This window comes from Colobus angolensis, unplaced genomic scaffold (genome assembly GCF_000951035.1).
Source record: "Colobus angolensis palliatus isolate OR3802 unplaced genomic scaffold, Cang.pa_1.0 Scaffold306, whole genome shotgun sequence".
Lineage (NCBI taxonomy): Eukaryota > Metazoa > Chordata > Mammalia > Primates > Cercopithecidae > Colobus > Colobus angolensis.
The window spans coordinates 3096048-3102409 of record NW_012116333.1 but is presented as its reverse complement, the minus strand read 5'-3'; positions in this window follow the sequence as shown (position 1 = coordinate 3102409).

Genomic DNA, 6362 nt, shown 5'->3' with positions numbered 1-6362 from the left:
GGCTAGTTTTTTGTATTTTTAGTAGAGACGGGGTTTCACCGGGTTAGCCAGGATAGTCTCGATCTCCTGACCTCGTGATCCGCCCGTCTTGGCCTCCCAAAGTGCTGGGATTACAGGCTTGAGCCACCGCGCCCGGCCGCATCTGTCTCTTGACTGTATCAATGTCACTGTGTCCTGGTTGTGATTATCGTAGAGTGTTGTAAGATGTTGTTATTGGAAAAAAATGGGTAAAGGCTAGGCCCTCTGTGATGTAGTTCTTACGACAGCATGCAAATTTACAGTGATATCAGATACAAAAATTTAATTAAAAAATGAGTTTTCAGATCCGGCCACTGCGCTCCAGCCTGGGTGACAGAGCGAGACTCCATCTCAAAAAAAAAAAAAAAAAAATGAGTTGTCCGCTCCCTGTTGAGTTGTAAGCATTCCTTATATACTCTGAAAACAAGTCCTTTACCACATGTATTTTGCAAATATTGTCAGTCTATGGCTTGTATTTTAAATTTCTCTAAGAGTGAAAGATTTTTATTTTCATAAAGTTCAATTTATCATTTTTAATTGTGTTTGTCTCTTTGGGCTGCTATAACATAATGCCATAAACTGGGCAGCTTGTAATATTTCTCACAGTTCTGTCACCCAGGCTGGAGTGCAGTGGCACCATCTAGGCTCACTGCAACCTCCACCTCCTGAGTTCAAGCAATTCTCATGTCCCAGCCCCTCAAGTAACTGGGATTACAGGTGTGTGCCCGGCTAATTTTTGTATTGTTAGTAGAGACAGGGTTTCACCATGTTGGCCAGACTGGTCTCAAACTCCTGGCCTCAAGTGATCCACCCACCTCGGCCTCTCAAAGTGCTGGGATTATAGATGTGAGCCACCGCACACGGCCTATATGTCTTTTTATACAAGTACCATGCTGTTTTGGCGACTACAGTCTTATGGTATAATTTGAAGTCGGATAATGTAATGCCTCCAGATTTGTTCTTTTTGCTTGGTCTTGCTTTGGCTATCTGGGCTTTTTTTTGGTTCCATTCATGTTAATTTTAGGATTGTTTTTTCTTGTTCTGTGAAGACCTAGATCTTTCTTATAAAGACTAATCCTACTCATGAGATCTCTACCTTCATGACCTAATCACATTCCAAAGGTCCCATTTCTTCATACTATCAGCTTGGGGGTCAGTATTCCAACATATGAATTTGGTGAACACAGATATTCTAGCCATCATAGTGTCCTAATTAAAAAAAAAAATTTAAACCTAATGTTAAGATTTTCTCTTGTATTTCCTTCCATATATTTAATAGTTTTAACTTTTAACTTTAGATCTATAAACATACATTTTGAGTTATTTTGTGTATGGTGTGAGGTGAGGGTCAAGATTTATTATTTTCTGAATGATACTCAATTGACCTTGTACCATTTGTTTAAAAGACTATCCATTACTCATGGAATTAACTTGGCACCTTTGTGTACATAATATATAGTCAATTACATAGCATAAAAATGAGAAAATATGTGCAAGACCTGCATACTGAAAGTATAAAATATTACTGAGATAATTAAAGAAACTCTAGTAAAGGGAATTATACCATGTTCATAGATTAGAAGATTTAATGCTGTTAAGAATCAATCCTTCCCAAATTGATCTATAGATTTGACACAACCCCCATTTAAATTACATCAAACTGTTTTATAGAAATTGAGAAGTTGATTCTAAAATCTATATGTAAATGTTTAGCTGAAACAACTTTGAAACGGAAGAACACAGAAGACTTTCATTACCTAATTTCACAATTTATTATAAAACTCCCATAAAAGCCTGATGGGATTTTGATTTGTATTGTGTATATACCAATTTCAGGAGAAATGATACTTTACAATCCAGCGATATGTTCTATACCTGCATTTATCTATATCTTTTAAAATTCTACTCAACAACATTTTACAGTTTTAAGTGTATAGGAATAACACATATTTAGCTAAATTTATCTGTAAACATTTTAGTTTTTAAAGCCACCATCAATGGTATTTGTAAAATTTCAATGTCTAATTATTAATTGTTAGTATATTAAAATGCAATTGATTTTTATGTACTGAGAACATGCTTACTAGTTCTAATGGCTTATTAAAAATAGATTCCCTTGGATTTTCTACAAAGATAATCATATAATATGCAAATAGTTTTATATCTTCATTTGAAATCTTTATGTATTCTGCCTATATTATTTTTTTTATCTTACTGCCCTGGCTAGGATCTTCTGCAATGTGTTGAATAGAAGTTGTAAGAAGTTGCCTATTCTTAGAGAAAAGCATTTAGTCTTTCACTATTAAGTATGATGTTAACCAAAGTTTTTTCTTGGATGCTCTTTATCAAGTTAAGCAAAATTTTTCTATTCCTGTTTGCTGAGAGTTTTTATAAGGAATGGATGTAGGATTTTGATAAATTTGTTTCTTGTCTATTGCGATGATCATATAGTTTTTAGTCTTTTAATATGGTGGATTACATTGATTGACTTTTGAATATTAAATGTATTTTCCATTCCTGGGATAAACAACATGATCATAACGTGTTACTTATTTTATATATCGATAGATTTGGTTTGCTAAAATTTTGATTAGGATGTTTACATCTATATTTATGAGAGACATTGTTCTGTAGTTTTTTTCTTAAAATGTCTTTGTCAAATTTTGATATCTGTTGGGAAGTGTTCCATCAACTCTTGTTTTCTGGAAGAGATTATATAGACATGGCATAATTCTTCTTTAAACATTTGGTAGAATTAACCAGTGAAGCCACTTAGGCCTGGAGTTTTATTTGTGGAAGGGTTTTAAATCAATAAATTCAATTAAAAAAATAAATTTAGGGCTACTTGTATTATCTGTCTTCTCTTGAGTGAGTTTTTGCGCCTGTTATGAGCTTGATTGTGTTCCCTAAATTCACATGCTGAAATCCTCACTCCCAGCATCTCAGAATGTGGCTGTATTTAGAGATATGACCTATAAAGGGGTAATTCAATTAAAATGAGGTGATTAGCATGGGCCTGAATCCAAAATGACTGGCATTCTTAGAAGAAGAGATTAGGACACAGACATACACAGAGGAAAGACCATGTGAATGTGAAGACACAGAGAGAAGATAGCCATCTACAGACCAAGAAGAGAGGCCTCAGAAGAAAGCAACCTTGCTGACACCTTGATCTCAGTCTTCTAGTCTTCAGAATTGTGAGAAATTGTGAGGAATTATGTGATACTTCGTTATGGCAGTCCTAGTAAACTAATACAGAGTCTTTCAAAAAATTTTTCCATTTCAGTAAGTTGTTGAATTCATTAGCATAGAATTGTTCCTGCTATTGCCTTATTATTCTTTCAATGTCTGTAGGCTCTGTAGTAATGGCTATTCTTTCATTTCTGCTTTTGGCAATTTGTGTCTTCTCTTTTTTTTTCAGACAAGTCTGACTAATATTTATCTTTTTTTTGGCTCTTTTCAAAGAACCTACTTTGGGTCTTATTGATTTTCTCGATTTGTTTCATTTTCTATGTTACTGACTTCTGCCCCCATCTTTGTTACTTTCTTCTGCTTATTTTAGGGTTCATTTGCTCTTACTTTGCTTTTCTTCTCATAAGATTAGTCATACCCCATCAATTTCTCCCTACTTTTGGTTGATCTACAGTGCCTCAAACAGTTGTTCTTTTTACATTTTGTCCAGATTTTTGTAAATGTTATCAGCAGGAGGGTTAATCTGATATGAATTCCTCTTTCATTACCAGAAGCTCTTCCCTAGAACCACCATCTTTGAAGGAAGATTTGGCAATATGTATTAAAAATTTAAATACCTCCATTTCTTGGTTTCTATCCTAGAGATATTCTTATACATGTGTACACAGAAATGAGTACAAAGATTTTTCATTTCAGCATTATTCAAAATAGTGAATTAATAAATCCCTAAATGTTCCATAGCAAGGATTGGCAAAAGTTTTCTGTAAATAGCTAGATTGTAAGTAATTTAGGCTTTGTAGGCCATATGATTTCTATAGCAATGTCTTAGTCTATTCAGGCTGTTGTAACAAAAGACTATGGTCTGGGTAGCTTATAAACAACAGAAATTTATTTCTCACAGTTCTGGAGGCTGGGAAGTTCAAGATCAAGATGCTGGCAGATTCAATGTCTTGTTAGTGCCTGCTTCCTGGTTCATAGATAACTATCTTCTCACTGTGTCCTCACATGGTAGATGGGGTGAGCGAGATCTTTGAGGTCCCTTTATAAGGTCATTAATCTCATTTACTAAGGCTCCACCTTCATGGCCTAATCAGTTCCCATAACCCTACCTTCAAATACCATCACATTGGGAATTAGGTTTCAGCATATTTAGGGGACACAGGGACACAAACATTCATTCTATAGTAAGCAGCAACTCAACTCCATTGAGGTAATGTATAGATAATATGTACATGAATATATATGTCTGTGTTCCAATAAAACTTTACCTGGGGACTCTGACATTTGAATTTCACATAATTTTCATGTATCACGAAACATCCTTTTTAAAAATTTTTTAACCACTTAAAGATATAAAAATTATCCTTAGATTGCAGATCATATAAAAATAGGTGGTGGCCAGATTTGATCTATTGTTCATAGTGTTCCAACCCCTAATCTATAGATTTTATTTAACTTTATACACAAGTAAGTGATTTTTTTCTTAAATTTTAATTTTAAAATAATTATAGATTCACAAGAACTTGCAAACATAGTACAGAGTACCTTTTAGCCAGTCTCCCTGAGTGGGTATGTTTTATATAATTACATTGCAACAGTACAATATGTGTATAGTTTTATGCTTTTTTTTTTTTTTTTTGAGACAGCCTCACTCTCTGTCACCCAGGCTAGAGCGCAGTGGCACAATCTTGGCTCACTGAAACCTCTGCTCCTGGGTTCAAGCAATTCTCATGCCTCAGCCTCCCCAGTAGCTGGGATTACAGGTGTGTGGCACCATGACCGGCTAATTTTTTTTTTTTGAGACACAGTTTCACTCTGTTGCCCAGCCTGGAGTGCCGTTGGACTATCTCAGCTCACTGCAATCTCTGTCTCCTGGGTTCCAGCGATTCTCGTGCCTCAGCCTCCTGAGTAGCTGGGATCATAAACACCTGACACCTGAGTAGCTGGGATCACAAACACCTGACACCATGCCTGGCCGATTTTTGTATTATTAGTAGAGATGGGATTTCACCATGTTGGTTAGGCTGGTCTCAAACTCCTAACCTCAAGTAATCTGCCCACCTTGGCCTCCCAAAGTGCTGGGATTACAGAGGTGAGCCACTGCACCGGGCCACATTTTCGTATTTTTTGTAGAGACAGGGTTTCTCCACATTGGCCAGGCTGGATTTTAACTCCTGGCCTCAAGTGATCTGCCTGACTGAGCCTCCCAAAGTGCTGGATTATGGGCGTGAACCATCACACCCAACCAATGCCATTTTATTACATATGTAGACTTGTGTAACTACTGCTGCATTCAAGATACAACACCATCCAGCACCACAAAGATCTTCCTCATACTGCCTATGTATAGTTACAGCTTCTCTGCCACTGTCCCTAACTTCTAGCAACCATTAATGTCTTTTCCATCTCTATAATTTTGTCATTTCAAGAATATTATATATGTTGGGCGTGGTGGTGGCATGCACCTGTAATCCCAGCTACTAGGGAGGCTGAATTAGAAGAATCCTTTGAGCTCAGGAGTTTGAGGCTGTAGTGAGCTATGATTGTGACACTGCACTCCAGCCTGGGTGACAGAGCAAGGCTTTGTCTTGGAAAAAAAAAAAAAGTTATATAAATGGAATCACACAATATGTTACCGGTTGAGATTGAGCTTTTTTCATTCAGCAAAATGCTGTGAGATCCCTCCAAAAAATACCTGCTTTGTGATCAATATGAAAGCTAGGTAGCGCTAAGTTGAACACTCTGATTATATTGACATGCCTTTGGTTTTAAATTGGAGTTGCTGGTTAAGTTGTTGCTTAAGGAGCAACTGTGTCTATGAAGCTTATATTCCCTGAAACAGTGTAGAACGTGGATCTGAAATATCCCATGGCTTGAATGCTACTTCAGTTTGCCGATCTTCCTCCTAACTGCTGAACTGGATTTCCTCATGTAGACATTTCTAGCCCAAAGGTCCTGAGGTGCTGGGGAGTGAGCAATGCTGAGAAGCCAGCAGAAAGGGGACTCCAGTTGGCAGCATTGTCTTTCTTCCTTCCCTGTGAGCCCCATGCAGCAGCCAGTGGGCCCCTGTCGCTGGTTCCCCAGGGTGTGGCCAACTGGAGGACCACACCCGCCACCCATGTGGAATCTTCCTCTGCGGAGGGTCAGAGATC